We start from the raw sequence: 16390 nt of genomic DNA, 5'->3' as shown, positions 1-16390 counted from the left end.
TTAAATAAATATAAAAATTACACATAATTATGTATAATGAAAGGAAGGAAAAACAAGTCTAAGGGATGGTTCAATTGAAAGAAAAATTGACACTTCCAAATAGGAGATTAGAGTTTAAATTTTCACTTTATATTATGTAATACAGCATCTCAAACTTATTTGAAAGAAAGAAAAAAAAAAAAATTATTTTAATTAATTAAAATAGTGAAAATAAAGAGTACTCTGTTCATTTTGAAATACAAAAAAAGAATAAAGACAATGGTTCACGGGAATAAAGAAATAATCATGAATCTTGTAGTACGAAATTTTCACCCTCTCATGGGATTTTTATCACCTCCTATATTAACATGGGATTTTTATCACCTCCTGTTTCATGTTTCATCCAGTTGACTAATAGATAATGAACACTTGTCTTTTTTTGTATTTTTTTAATCCTATGGTTTAAAATTTTACAACCTTAACCATTTCACCCAAAATAATTTCTCTCTGCCTTATCGCTCTTCTACTCCTCCGGCAACCCCCTGCTATCTCATTTCACTTTTCCTCTTCTATTCCTCCGGCAACCCCCCCTGCTATCTCATTTCACTTTTCCTCTTCTACTCCTCCGGCAACCTCTGCTATCTCATTTCACTTTTCCTCTTCGGCTCCGGCAGCACCAACACCTCAACTCGGCAGCACCAAGTTCATCTCCACCACAACTTGGCATTGATATTCTTACTTTTGTTTTCTGAATTTCAGTTTAGATCTGATGCTGCAGTTTGTGGCTTTTGCCTTTTTGGAAACTTCTTCGTTGCAGGAGAAATAGAAAGGGAAAAAAAGAAGGAAGAAGAAATATTTGGGCATTTTTTTTCAAAAATTCATTAGATAAAATGAATCCTCTGCAACCCCTGCTATTTTCTCTCTCCTACGTCGGGCTCTGCAGTCTCCCTTCACCTCCGGCCACCTCCGGCAATACCAAAAATCGAAGATGCAAATGGAAATAAACTGATCTGAATCTATTCTCAAGTATTTTCTTTGATCAACAGACCTCTTCTTTTTTCTCTTCATCCTTCTTTGGCTCTTCCACAGGAGACTGTTCCGTTGAACTATGTCCAAAAATTTCAACGGATTGGCCTTTCCCCCTTCACCACCACTTTGTGAATCTTGTAATCAGTCAGAACATCTTCGACTCCTGGAGATCACGAATCACAAAGCAAGGTTCATAAAAGAGGGAAGGTAGCGGAAGAGAACTAATCGCAGGGATGGCTGCACACGAGGAAGAATGGCTTGCCGATCTGACGGAAACAGTCATGACGGAAACAGATCAGGAAGAGATGGCTGCTGAACGTTCTGATGGTAATGGTAAGGAAACTAGGATTTTAAAGGCCAAGCTGTTTTTCTTTTTCTTTCCTTTAGAGCAATTTGAAGAACACTTCTCTTTCATGTCAGAATCTCTAACCATAAATCATAATTCCTTTAGAGCAATTTAAAGTACTCATACAATTTGAATCTAGTATCTGAGTTTGGAATGGAATTCTCATTTCATGGTTCTTGAAATCTATTGATCATGTAAACTGAACGATGGAGGAAGATTGATAAGCTCAGTCATGCAACTGTTGTTCTAAGTTAGTTTAATATACTAATTGGTATTCCATTTATGTAGACAGCCTGCTATCTTTTTGTTGTAAGATTGTTATTTTTGTTGGTTCTTTGATCATGAAAGATTTCTATTCTGTTCTTATACAGGAGTGTGGTTCACAGAGTTGGAGATTATCATCGAGCAGTTCGTGTGGATTTTTTGTGAGAGTACTCTAGAGTTGCATCTGCAGTACGTACGGAGGTTATGGGATATATCAATTGCCGATATATCCGCTGGTGATTCCTCACTTGCATCGGCCAGGTAGCTAAGCAATCCGTTGGTATCATGGGAGCAGCATTTGCTTTTTAGGAATTTCTGGTGTTTTATAAAGGTTGCTACAGGCTAATATGCGACTATTTGCCCTTTTCATGTTTACGTTTTTCTACTGAATCAATACCTACTACTTATTGCATTAATCCCATAAGCTCCTTTTCCGTCTTACTTTCTCTTTCAGTTGTGCCAAAAGTCATTCATATCTTCTTTTCTTGTTGTAGCTAGGTATATTAGTTATCATGTTGGGTGTTTTTTTTAATATAATAATTATTCTATTATAATTTCGTATATGTGTTTTCCATCCTATGGCATTTTTTGGGTTTCTTTTAATTTTAAATTGGAATGATAGGTTTTTTTCTTTATCTATTAATTACAAATGCTAAGGCTGTTTTAATATTTTGAAGTGGGAGTTCCTTTGATTTGTTTTTTTATTGTTTTAATCTAAAAGTTTTAAAATCTTTGATAGTTTAGTCATCTGTTTCTCCATTACTGAATTTTCATTTCAATAGAATGTCTAGCAATTTAGGTATGCAATTCTACCTTCTTCTATTTTGTGGGTGTGTGTTCTGGTGGTGCCATATCAATTGATCAATTGCAGCTATGCATTTGTCATATACAAAAACATGACATGAACTTATTGACTCTTACAAATCTTAGTTCTTAGAAATGGATGTCATCTATTTGCAATGTAGTGTTTGACCTGATAGATCTGTTATGCTTGTCAGCACATTATATTATAGCACCATTATTGTGAATTTAAAGGGACTTGTTTACCTTCAACAAAGTTTCATATGCTTCCAGAGGAATTTCATGAAGAACTAGGTGTATCTCTTCCAAAAAATGCATTTGAATTTATATTCATATATCAGGAGTGGTTAGTAGATTCCCTTACTATGATATAGTGTGCTGACAAGCATAACAGATCTATCAGGTCAAACACTATATTGCAAATAGATGACATCCATTTCTAAGAATTAAGATTTGTAAGAGTCAATAAGTTCATGTCATGTTTCTGTATATGACAAATGCATAGCTGCAATTGATTAGTTGATATGGCACCACCAGTCAACACACACCCACAAAATAGAAGAAGGTAGAATTGCATACCTAAACTGCTAGACATTCTATTGAAATGAAAATTCAGTAATGGAGAAACAGATGACTAAACTATCAAAGATTTTAAAACTTTTAGATTAAAACAATAAAAAAACAAATCAAAGGAACTCCCACTTCAAAATATTAAAACAGCCTTAGCATTTGTAATTAATAGATAAAGAAAAAACCTATCATTCCAATTTAAAATTAAAAGAAACCCAAAAAATGCTATAGGATGGAAAACACATACACGAAATTATAATAGAATAATTATTATATTAAAAAAAACACCCAACATGATAACTAATATACCTAGCTACAACAAGAACAGAAGATATGAATGACTTTTGGCGCAACTGAAAGCGAAAGTAACACGGAAAAGGAGCTTATGGGATTAATGCAATAAGTAGTAGGTATTGATTCAGTAGAAAAACGTAAACATGAAAAGGGCAAATAGTCGCATATTAGCCTGTAGCAACCTTTATAAAACACCAGAAATTCCTAAAAAGCAAATACTGCTCCCATGATACCAACGGATTGCAATTAACTACCTGGCCGATGCAAGTGAGGAATCACCAGCAGATATCTGTATAAGAACAGAATAGAATTCTTTCATGATCAAAGAACCAACAAAAGTAACGATCCTACAACAAAAATATAGCAGGCGGAACTCTACATAAATGGAATACCAATTGGTATACCAATATTAAACTAACTTAGAACAACAGTTGCACGACGAGCTTATCAATCTTCCTCCATCGTTCAGTTTATATGATCAATAGATTTCAAGAACCATGAAATGAGAATTCCATTCCAAACTCAGATACTAGATTCAAATTGTATGAGTACTTTGTAGAATTATGATTTATAGTTGGAGATTCTGACATCAAAGAGACATGTTCTTGAAATTGCTCTAAAGGAAAGAAAAAGCAAAACAGCAAAACAACTAATACAGAGCTTGAGAACTTGCCTGGCCTTTGAAATCCTAGTTTCCTGACTCGTTACTGTTAGAACGTCAAGCCATTCTCCAGCCGTCTCTTCCCATTCTTCAGGCATCTCTTCCTGACCCGTTCCCGTCAGAACGTCAAGCCATTCTTCAGCCATCTCTTCCTGATCCGTTTCCGTCAGAACGTCAAGCCATTCTTCAGCCATCTCTTCCTGATCCGTTTCCGTCAGATCGTCAAGCCATTCTTCCTCGTTTGCTTCAGCCATCTCTGCGATTACTCCTCTTCCGCTCCCTTCCCTCTTTTAACTGTTCGTTCTTGCTGGAATATTTCTATCCAAGATCACATAGATCGACTAAAAACACCTTAGTATGATAATGACACAAGATGATGATGAGCATACCTTTCTATGGTTCTATTGGAGACGAAGCGCAGCGGAATATCTTCTTTATGTCTCCCACTAGGAACAAACTTGAGGTGGAAGTTGATTCTATGATCAACTTGATGTTGGATCTTCTCCTCTAGACTCCTCCCTATTCACGGCTTGATGGTATATCTTTTCGACTAGCGGATGTGATTGTGATTATGATTAGGGTTTAGAGGAGGGACCTAGCATCCTTTATATAGGCAAATCCGTTAGATCGTCCATCAAGATCTAACGGTTCCTATTAGCCCACACTAGCCGATCCATATAAGAGTTCTAGTAACTGTATATTACCCATATCAGACCAATAAGAAACCAAATCAAAGTGTAACACAATCAATGAAGCCCACCTTATGTGGAATATTAAATTAATATTCTAACATTCTCCCACTTGGGCTATATTGATTGTGACACGATCAGTAAAACAAAACATCTCCTTTGTTTTAAGAAAACATTTGAAAAAGATACATTGAAAACATTTTGACCTTTATGTGCACAACTTTATATTGGTCGAGGATAATCCTAGAGCTCAATCCCTTCACATAGAGCCTTAAGTACCGAATCATGGCGATGTTGCATCTTTTATGCAACACGGGACCATCCATGGTCACAAATACTCTTAACTTTCTGAAAATAGATGCAATATGGTAGTGTGGCAACTAATGACACTTTATAGAAATCCTCATGTGTCATTCATTTGTCAATCCAAATCTCTCACTTTATGGTTCCCACGAACGACTCAATGCCACGAGAGAATATACTTTATGGTTCCCACGAACACGTGACTCAATGCCACAAAAGAATATACTTTACGGTTCCTACAAACTGTGACTCAATGCCACGAAAGCATGTACATTATGGTTCGAACACGTGACTCAATGCCACAAAAATGAGATTATATGTACATTATGGTTCCCACGAACTGTGTCATCTTTATAACTCGAGTTTTAACTTTATGTGTTACATGACACACCTTAAGGCTAATACATGAATGCCTTAGCTTTTGCTTAAAGTTAACACATACTTTAAGACTTTCATAACATGCAACATGATAATAATGTGAAGATTAATATGTCACCAAAGAACTTTATTGAATTCAAATAAATTATCGGTGCATACAAGAGACAAGTACGAGATAGAATACCTTATTACACAATAGAGCAAAGTTCTCAAACTCCCACTAAACAACCGCATCTAAGGTTCCTCCTAAACCCATAGTTACCGCATGTCTATCAAAGGCGTGCGGCGGGGACCCTTAGTTAGGGGATCTATAACCATATTATCCGTACAAATATGCTCTCTTGTGGTGTCACATTCTTTAACCTTTTCTTTAATAGTCAAATACTTAATTTCCATGTGTTTAGACCACTGTGATACCCTTATTGTTGTTAACAAACAACACAACGGAATTGTTATCACGGTACAAGCTGGATAGATCTATCCACAATAAAAAAAAATGTCAAGCTGTCTAATGAGGTTCCTTAACCAAACAGCTTTTTCTTTAGTGGTCAAATACTCGACCATCATGTATTTAGACCCTATGATCACACATTTCTTGTTGTTAATAAACAACACAACTGAATTGTGATCATAGTACAAGCTGGATGGATCTATGCAAAATGTTAAAATAGAACTTCAATTATCGATGAGATTCTTTAGTCAAACAATTTGAGTAACTGCCCCATAACATGTAGCAAACTCAACCTTTATGATGAAATAAGTAATTTTACCTTATTTTACACTTTTCACAATATTATCCCTCATGCCATCAAGGAAAACAACTTCAAGTAGACTTCTTATTATTCGGACAATTAGCAAGGTCAAATATATATACCTTAATGCTATAGGTGGAACAAGCTTGTAGATTATCTTATCATCAATTGTCCTCTTCAAGTATCTCAAGATAAGATACTTTCTTCAATTGTTCTCTCTCGGTATCCTTTATAGGACAAGCGTAATAAGCTCGGTGTATCTCCCTTGAGAATCAAAACCATTCTCAAGTATGCAATCTAGCATCTTGAACTTCTTTAAATATAAATTATATATGCCCTCGAGAAAGATCCAATAAATAGCATAAACAATCCCTATGGATCTCAATGCCCAAGACAAAGATGCCTTACCAAGGTCTTTTATATCATAATTCTCAAATAACAATTGCTCGGTCTTTATGCAGTAGGCCAACGTCACTACTAGTGAGCAAAATATTATCAACATAAATAATGAGAAAGATAAAATTTCTCCCATGACCTTGCCATATATATATATTGATCTACAAGTTTCTCAACAAAATCGAATGAAGTCACAATATTATTAATCTTTAAACACCATAGTTGGAAGCTTACTTAAAACCACAAATTAGACTTCTTGAGTCTACACCAAGATGATTAAAATCATCAACCGCAAAATCCTCAGGGTCATCAACCGCAAAATCCTCAGGCTAAATGACATGGACTTCTTTATTAAGGTTTTCAATTAGAAAGGCAATCTTCACATCTATTTGGTATAACTCTAAAAGAGTCCTTAGAAGAGATAGGTGAGAAATTTCACTAGTCTACTTCCTCTTTATGAGTAAACTCTTTAGTGCCGATCTGGTTTTAAACCTTACAATCTTTCTTCGTGAATATTTATTAGTCTTATACACCCACTTAAAATAAATGGGTTTAAAGCCTTTGGGCAACTTAACAAGCTTCCCAAACATCATATTGTCTCATCAACTATATCATATATCTCGTTGCACCCAATCATAAATCTAATTAAAGACAACTTTTTAGTAATTTGGGTCAACCATAATGCCAATGTTATATTCATGTTCATTATATCAAGTAATGCGGGAACAAGCTACATTTCTTGGCTATATCAAACTCAGAAAACTATTTAAGAATTCACAATTCGTTGTCTTAACAATGATGGTAAAACAAGATCTGAGTAAGAAACAAATTAACAATGAAAAACTTTTATGTTCCAACTTCTACAATACTTGATTATTCAACCTTAGATTTGCAGAACAACTCAAACGCTAAAATGGTTTAAGTTAGATTTATGAATAATTTGCAATGGAAAAGGGAGTAAAAAAGAACATATTTGGAAAGGAACATGATCAAGGATATAAGAGGTCATTATCGGGCTTCACCTTATAAAAAATAATTCGGACAAAATAGTTTTCATACCATCTTTTCACTATGTTCACAAAATTGTGATTAAGCCTTTCGGTTACACAATTTTGCTGGGACTATCAAACATAGTGAACGGACCAACTATATCCGAATCTTGAGTATTTGGCGAATGGGCCCTTAAGCATCCGCATCCTCATATCGGCCATAATACTCTCCTCCCGATCATCTAACAATTTCTTAACTTGGTCTAAAAATTCTTGAAGATCTTAGAGATTTAGATTATTCTTTAATTGAATACAAAAACCATATTAAGGTGGTCATGAACAAATATGATGAAATAATAATTTATCGCAAGGTGGAGGAATAAGGACCACTATCTAGACACCATGTTGAATGGGACAAGAGAAAATCAAATCTTCAAACAAAAACCAAGGAATCATAGCTTTCATTTCGCACTTAGTTAACCGGACCTTATACTCAATGCAACTTCTACTTACAACAATCATCTTTATTTATAAGGAAGTTTTCACAGTCCCAAATTGTTAGTCGACCGGACTCTTAGTCTTTACCACGAACATTTTTATGAGTATTGATGCTCATAAGAACAAAGTTTCTTCTCGGAAAAGGTATTGATCTTTATAATTCCAAACTCGGTGGGATGCAAGGGCATTGATGGATAATAGCAAGGGTAATAAAAGAAACATTAGGAATCATGAGTTTTATCTTAAAAAATAATCATCCTGATGAAATAATCCCTAACTCCTCCAAAACCATCACACCTTATGATAAAAAACTCTTACGAAATATACTTATTTCAACACTAGATGAGACTTAGTATCTTTACGCTCGCATTCAACAATTTCAAAACATCATTCGGTGGGTAAACAATTCATCAAGTGTTCCTTGATGGACTTCTTAATGGGCGGTAAAAGAACATAACTACTTTTCACCTCTGCAAAAAATCAACTTTTGTCTTCTATACTCTTATGAGTCATATCCATCGATTACTCGGTAACAAAGAATGTGTGGTTAACAACACATCATCAACAATTTCTTGAAGTTTGACTTTTTAAGAATCTCAATAACAATCATATTGTTATAGACGAAAATGTGACTAACGAGAAGAGCACACATATATCATCATGAAAACACCTTTGGACGAATTCATGACATCGGTTGTGATACTCCCTCACTTTATTAGTACTTTAATATGTAACTTATTAGTACATCACTAGAAAGAGCACACATATATCATTATGAAAACACCTTTGGGCGGAATTCATGACATACGGTTGTGATACTCAATCACTTTATTATCACTTTAATATGTAACTTATAAGTACATCACTAGAAAGAGCACACATATATTATCATGAAAACACTTTTTGGCGAAATTCATGACATACGGTTGTGATACTCAATCACTTTATTATCACTTTAATATGTAACTTATAAGTACATCACTAGAAAGAGCACACATATATTATCATGAAAACACTTTTGGCGGATTCATGACATATAGTTGTGATACTCCATCACTTTATTAGCACTTTAATATGTAACTTATAAGTACATCGCTTTATTATCACAATGTGGGTAACATATAACTTATAAGTGCATCACTTTAAAGAGTACACATATATCATCATGAAAACACCTTTTGGACGAATTCATGACATATAGTTGTGATACTCCCTTATACGTCGGCGTCCATGAGAGTATTCCAACCTTGAAAATTTTACCACCTTTGGGTGTATAAACTTCTTAGATTAATCAACTCCCAACCAAATGTTGTACATGTCTCCCTCTTAATGCTATCACATAATTACCACCTTTGGGGTATAAAAATGCATTAACATCAAGAGACATCCCATTACTATATATGGTGACATTCCATAAACCCAACCATGAATGCCACTTTGGCAGTCACTCACAATCAAGCTCATGAAATTCTCATATTGGGATATACTTTATGTTACCCACAAATAATGCTAATACATTGTTTGGAAGAAATCCAGTTTACCAAAAGGCAATCGAAGCATGTATAAAATACATCATACATTTATATAAAATTCCAAATTACCAAAAGGCAATCGAAGCATGTATAAAATACATCATACATTTAAAATTCGGATTACCAAAAGGCAATCAAAGCATGTATAAAATACATCATCATTTATTCTTTTTTTTTTTCGGTTCCAAAAGGCAATCAAAATACATTTGCATAAAAATCCGGATTACGAAGTAATCAAACCCTTTATAAGGCATGCATGATATATATTTTACAATTGTATAATATCATATAAAACATGCTTACAATACAAAACCATTTGATAAAAAAATCCATATTAAAAAATTCACCCAACGGTGAAATTACATATACAACATAAATATGTCATATCATGTTTCATACATATAAAAGTGGAATTTGGTCATGAAAATAATTCCATTGTGTCCGAAGGGTCCAAAACATAAATCCCCAAAGAATGCTTTAAAGTTCCTTACGGTTTAGCCAAAAATAAAAAATACTAATAAATAGCATTCCAATTATCGGCTCAACCAAAACATGATATATAATATTTCACATATATGGGGTGTTGGGTCTTGAAATGTTCCATTCGTTCAAAATGATCCAAAATATAAAACCCCAGAAGAACGCTTTAAAGTTTCTTACGGTTTGGTCGAAATAAACAAATACTAAACATATAGTATTCGGTTTTTATTTATTTATTAAACTGGTTCAACCAGCAAATAAAAACGGTCTAATAAATCAGAATCTTATTAGGCGAACGACCGAACCGATAAGCATTGAATCAAATCTAAATTGAACCGAATCAAATCAGCAATTGAATCAATCAAATTGAACCAAGAATCTAAATTAGAAATCGATTCGAAATTGAACCGAAAAATCAAATCATCAATTACCATTCCTCAATCATCTCAATCATAAATTATCGAAATCAGCGGTTGACTCCTGGTCAAACTTTGGTCCAAATGGTTCAAACAATAAATCCGGTTCCCCAAGTTAATCCATTGCTTGACCGATGCTGTCAACCGTCACCCGTTTCCTCGGTTCAAAAACGGTCCCTTCGTCTTGACCACCCGTTGCTCAGTCAAACGCCACGTCAACACCGCACAAATTTAAAAAGATCAAAAGATCTCCGGTTCCCCTTCCCCTCAGTCCGTGGAACCCATATATTCAATTTCTTCGTTTTTCCGAGATCTCGCAGTTAGTTTTAGATTTTCAAATTCTTTCTAGAAAAAATTATTGACAAAAACCCAGGTTTTGTTGAAAAAAATCGGGAGAACAAATTCACAAGTTTCATAGGTTCCATTCTAGAACCCTAAGTTCATCAGTCAACAATCCTATGGGTTTTTAATCGATTCTATACAGGCTCTCGATACCACATGTAAGAATATTTCTATCCAAGATCGCATAGATCGACTAAAAACACCTTAGTATGATAATGACACAAGATGATGATGAGCATACCTTTCTATGGTTCTATTGGAGGCGAAGCGCGGCGGAATATCTTCTTTATGTCTCCCACTAGGAACAAACTTGAGGTGGAAGTTGATTCTATGATCAACTTGATGTTGGATCTTCTCCTCTAGACTCCTCCCTATTCACGGCTTGATGGTATATCTTTTACGACTAGCGGATGTGATTGTGATTATGATTAGGGTTTAGAGGAGGGACCTAGCATCCTTTATATAGGCAAATCCGTTAGATCGTCCATCAAGATCTAACGGTTCCTATTAGCCCACACTAGCCAGTCCATATAAGAGTTCTAGTAACTGTATATTACCCATATCAGACCAATAAGAAACCAAATCAAAGTGTAACACAATCAATGAAGCCCACCTTATGTGGAATATTAAATTAATATTCTAACAAAAATTAATTATTTATTTTTTTTTTTTTTTTTTTTTTTTTTTTTTTTTTTTTTTTTTTTTGTGGTGGGGTTGGGTTTTTGTTTCTACGTTGCTTTTTTCCTATCCCCCCCTTTTTTTTTTTTTTTTTTTTGTTGGTCCCCCCTTTTCTTTTTTTTTTTTTTTTTTTTGGTTTTTTTTTTTTTTTTATATAGGGGTTTTTTGTTTTTTCCCCAGCCCCCCCTTCCTCCCCTTCCCCTTTTTGGTTTTTTTTTTTTTTTTTTTTTGCTTCTGAACTTTCATTTGATATATCTATCCCAATATTCTTTTATTGTGATTATTAAACCATCCATTGATAATTGACTGCTCATTATACTCCTATATCCTGATCTTTGTTTGACAGTGATATTGTTAAGCATACCTTCTTTTAATACTACTAGGTTCAGTTCAAATTTTCTGCCCAGCCTTTGGATCTTCTTCAGATTTCCATTTAGTGATCCTGATTTACCGAACTCAATTTGAGTTTTAGCTCCATCTGCAGACCTGATCTTGTTATTAAAATTTACATAACATGAACTAATTGTTCTACAAAGCGTCTTGTTAATTGGTGCTTTTTTAAGTCTTTCTGCCACTTGGCATGATCTTGGGGTCCTATCACTAGCAAGCTAGTTACACAGCATAAGTGCTTGGGTTGCTTGTTAGTTGAGGCCTTTGTCTTGCTTTGCCTGGGCTTTGTCCCTTGTGCTCTTGCTCTTGTATTTCCTTTTGTTCTCTTTGGTAACGAGTTATTTATTCATCAAAAAAAAAAAAAAAAAAAAAAAAAAAAATGTTTGCAGGAATACCCCCTTGTTACTACTTGCTGTGCCATGCTTGCTGTGTCCTACATGGCAGCTGCCATGAAAACTAGACATGCAAATAGTGAAGTGTTGGTCTTGGTATATGGTATAAGCACCAATCTGCTAGTTTTTTATGCTATATCTGATATGTACTGTTGTAATAATAGAACAGGCTTGTTCAGCTGAAGGGAAGGGTGGGACCTATCTCTAATAGGTATTTGCTAGTGAAATAAGGTGAATGCTTTATAAACATGTGCATTCCCTTAAAAGATGAGAGCCAGGATTGTTGTGCCAGCTGACCATAAATGGGGAAGGATACTATTATTGCTTGTAATTCGTGGAGGGTAATATAAGAATTGAATTGGCTTTGATTCCCGTAGCCCCAATGTGGTGAAATTTGCAGAATCAGTGGAAAAGAAAGGGAAGAAGATGGAAAGATTCCTGTGTTCTTCGAAAGGAACTCGGATGATTAATCTTGAAACATAGTACATGCATTTGTCTTCCTTGTAAAAGGCTTTGTTCTCTATTCCTTTGGGAGTCAAGCTGTGTCCGTTTGTAGTCATTGTACAAATGTTTTTCTTTTCCCCTGACCAAGATTCAAGTATTTTGTTTGAAACTTGGTTTTGACCTGGCTTAACCTTAAATATTACGCAAACATAAAATTTTATGTCAGAACCTGGGAGGCTTTGGGTGCTTGTTTCGGTTGATGGTTTTAAAGCCCCAGTGACCAAATTCATTCCCAAAATTTCCCCCAAACCCTAATTTGGCACCTTAAACATAGTGGAGACCCTTTACTTTTTAATGGAGAGAGGGAGGTAACAGCGTGTGGATGACATGAGGGGGGCTTCATGCCCATGTTCATCTAGGTGTTCTTTGAGTTCTGGCCTCTTGCAATTGCTGTCAATTTCCGCCACCCCCACGCACCTAGGCAGTCTAGAGTTCTAGCCTGTTGGTAGTTACTGCCCACACCCCCCACCCATGTGTGTGCACGCACGTGAGTGCAGGTAAAAGCACATACAGATAGTAGTTTGTGTCCAGTGGCAGAGCCACGTAGGGACTGGAGGGGGCCATGGCCCCCAGATTTTTGAAATTTTAAAAATATTTACATATTTTTCTAATTTTTCTCACTTTATGTGTGAAATACTACTATTTGGCCCCTTCCAAAAATTAAAAATAAAAATCTAAGATATAAATGATGGGTACAAATGTCATTCTTAATCATAATCAAATGGTTATCATTAAACCTCCTAGTTTTAAGGAATAAATGATTAAATTCTAATTAAAAACTAACTCACGATCCATGAATTTCTCCCTATATTCTCTCTCATATTTTCTCACACGTCTCACAAAGTATTGGAGTAGTTAGTAGATATTGGAATATTTTGAAATCTTCTCCACTGTTATCAGTATTCACTCTCTTTTCTCAAATTATTCCTCTCTCTTTCTCACACATTCACCACGATTTTTTTAATATTCATTTAATAAAGTATAATTTTATTTATTTATTTAGTTGTTCTTCTTTCTCCTAAAATTTGATTCTACTAATAGCAATTTGAATCTCGTTAGAATTCAGCCATAGATTTTATCAGATCTAATCATAATCATTGAATTTTTTTTTTTAATTCTTAAACTTGTTTCTAAAACTTCATTCCTATTAATGGAAATTCAAATCTCGCTTAGAATTTCATCTTAATTTACCTAAATTTTTAATGTAGGCCCCATATGTCAAAATATAATACAATTTTATGAGATGAGACCCACGGTGGTCCTGCACTGGCCTAGGCATATTCGCCCCCCCCCAATATTCAATCCTAGCTCCGCCCTTGGTAGTGTCTGCGACATGCTATATGGTCCTCTATACAGTAATACACATAACATTCATAAAATATTCGTTAGGACTAATTAAATATAAACTTAGAAGCCATTTCATGATTCCCAAATGTTATTGGTCAAAATTTCCAAAATTGAGGTTTTCTAGGAATGTTCACGCTCCGGAGTCAAAATGAACAAAACGATACTGAACGCCAAAATGTGGTAAAATATTCCATCAGAACTGCAAAATTTTGATTGAAAGCTTGCATTTTATATAAAAGGTTTTGATTGCAAGATACCAAAAACTGAAACACATTTGAGATTTTGTCAAAAGTGAAATTTGGCTTGAAACATTCGTAATTTATTTGCTAAAACTATGAAATTTTGATGAAACCATTTCTATCTTTGATACATAGGCTGTTTTGTTTGAATAAGCTGCAAAATTTAAATATTTTGGTTGCTCTCAAGAAATATTGTCAAGACCTTCTACCATGTTGCTGATCTTTTGTTCAGTCCAGCCTCCTCCCACTCACTCCCCTTTCCTCTTTTATCAGAAGCAGCTCGATCCCGGTTTTCACCTAAAAAAAAAAAAAGAAGAAAAGAAAAGAAAAAAAAAAGTAGCTGGATCAAGCAATCAATTTATTTTAAATAAAAAAATGCACCATCTGTAGTGTCAAATTTCGAAGTTTAAGTTACTATAATTTCATGTGCATTTATGATCTCGTTTTGACATTGCTGTATGTATAGTTGTAATACAGACGATCGTTGTGTGAGTCTGCAGAAACAGCTTTCTCGCTATTTACCAGTTTGCATTGACCCAAAGGTAGCTAGTCTTCTTGTCCTTCATACTAATACTTGTTTTTAGTGATTATCAGAATTGCCCTTTAACTGTTAAATCTTATGATTCCTATCTTGAGACTTACTTGATGTTAATGTTGGAAATATTTCTTTCTTATTGGTTATGATGGTTAGCCATTTATTGCTTCTGAACTTGGATGTAAATAACACACCTCCATATTGTTAAGCAATGTTAGGGTAAAAAAGGATGCAATTGTGATAAAATTTGTTTCATTATGTAGGCATTTTTAATTTTTTGCTTGGCAAAGCAAACAAATTCTTCACTTGCCAACAAAATGCTTATGTGGATATGAGATTGAAAAGTCTACCCAAAGAAAGAGAGGTTAGACTGAAAAATAACAGCAAGATACGATAACTGAGGGTTGCAGAGAAGATTAAACCGGCAAGCCCTATGGTTTTCCTTCTGTCATTCCTGATTAAAAGAAGAAAAGTTGAAAGCTGATTTTCGAGTCTCAACTGCTGGCCACAAAAGGCATGCATAATGCTTTTTTCCTTTTGTGTACTCTCTGATTTTCCAAATAGAAATTCTTTTCGTATAATGAAGTATGAACTAGTCTACGAGCTGCAGTCTTGGTAATGTTTGGATTTGCTTGTTTGCCAGGTTTAGTTGTTCTCTCATTGATCACCTCTACATATTCTATCAGATATTGTCTCCTTTCCTAGGAGAAGACAACTGCTAAATCTCTCTCTCTCTCTCTCTCATGTGTCAGTAACTTGTTTTTCTACTTTTTCTCTCTTCTTTTACTCAGGTCACTGGGATTTCAGAAGCAGATAATGAAGCCCTAGTCTTGATTTTAAAAGCTGCCACTGTAATGGATGAGATTTCCTTTTGCAGGTTAGTTTAGCTCAAAGTAGTCTTTAAGTATTTATTAGTAAATGTGGATAAATGGAATCAAACATGATTTGCATGTGAATATCATGTGGGTTGATTTTGGAAAGTTTTATATGCTTGATGTGTATTGGGAGAACCGTATTATGATTTGAACATTCCACCTGTACCCTGTTAGAGAGCCCATGGGCTAGACAAAACTCGAAAGTGCATCCATCTGCTTCTTTGGTTACTGAGCATAATTTGTTCAGCATGGTCCATAATTGTTTGACTGATGTCCAAAATAGTATAGATAACATATGGATGACCTAAGCTTAGGCTGTTTTGGTGTAGGCTGATGCGAGACAAAAGAGGTGGAAGAGAGAAAAGCCGCCGCGCCCCTGCCCCAACTGTCCTCTTTCCACTTTCATGGTGCGTGTGCGGTATTGGGGCTGCTGCTTCGTCTTGCCCGGCCTTGTTTCTGGTTACCATCTCGCCAAGCCGGGCCTTCGCCCTGTTTGTTTTCTTTTTTCGTGTCTTGCTTTTTTCGTTTTTTGGTCGGTTTCTTCTTTGCTGCTTTCGTTTTTTTTTTGTGGTGTGGTGGTGTTGTACTTCCCCCGCGGTGTGCTCTGTTTGGCTGTGCGCCTCTTTGGGGTGCTGCTGGTAGTGTGTTGCTTGTTTATGCAGCATGCGTGTGCCTCCGCCCCCTTCGCCCTCTTTTTATTTTCTTTCTTCC

At 35.2% G+C, this 16390-nt stretch overlaps 1 long non-coding RNA gene across 1 annotated transcript; it reads left to right on the top strand.

The window, feature by feature from the left end:
• Window positions 1–487: 487 nt before the first annotated feature.
• Window positions 488–4216, top strand: LOC149025407 (uncharacterized). The gene is made up of 2 exons (XR_016171734.1): window positions 488–1341; window positions 1726–4216. It is a non-coding gene; the product is annotated as an uncharacterized LOC149025407 (long non-coding RNA).
• Window positions 4217–16390: the final 12174 nt, after the last annotated feature.

Source organism: Hakea prostrata, chromosome 2 (genome assembly GCF_041222555.1).
Source record: "Hakea prostrata isolate BN-2017 chromosome 2, UWA_Hpros_2, whole genome shotgun sequence".
NCBI classification, from domain to species: domain Eukaryota; kingdom Viridiplantae; phylum Streptophyta; class Magnoliopsida; order Proteales; family Proteaceae; genus Hakea; species Hakea prostrata.
Note: the sequence above shows the minus strand (reverse complement) of the source record. Positions and strands in the feature narration are given on the sequence as shown.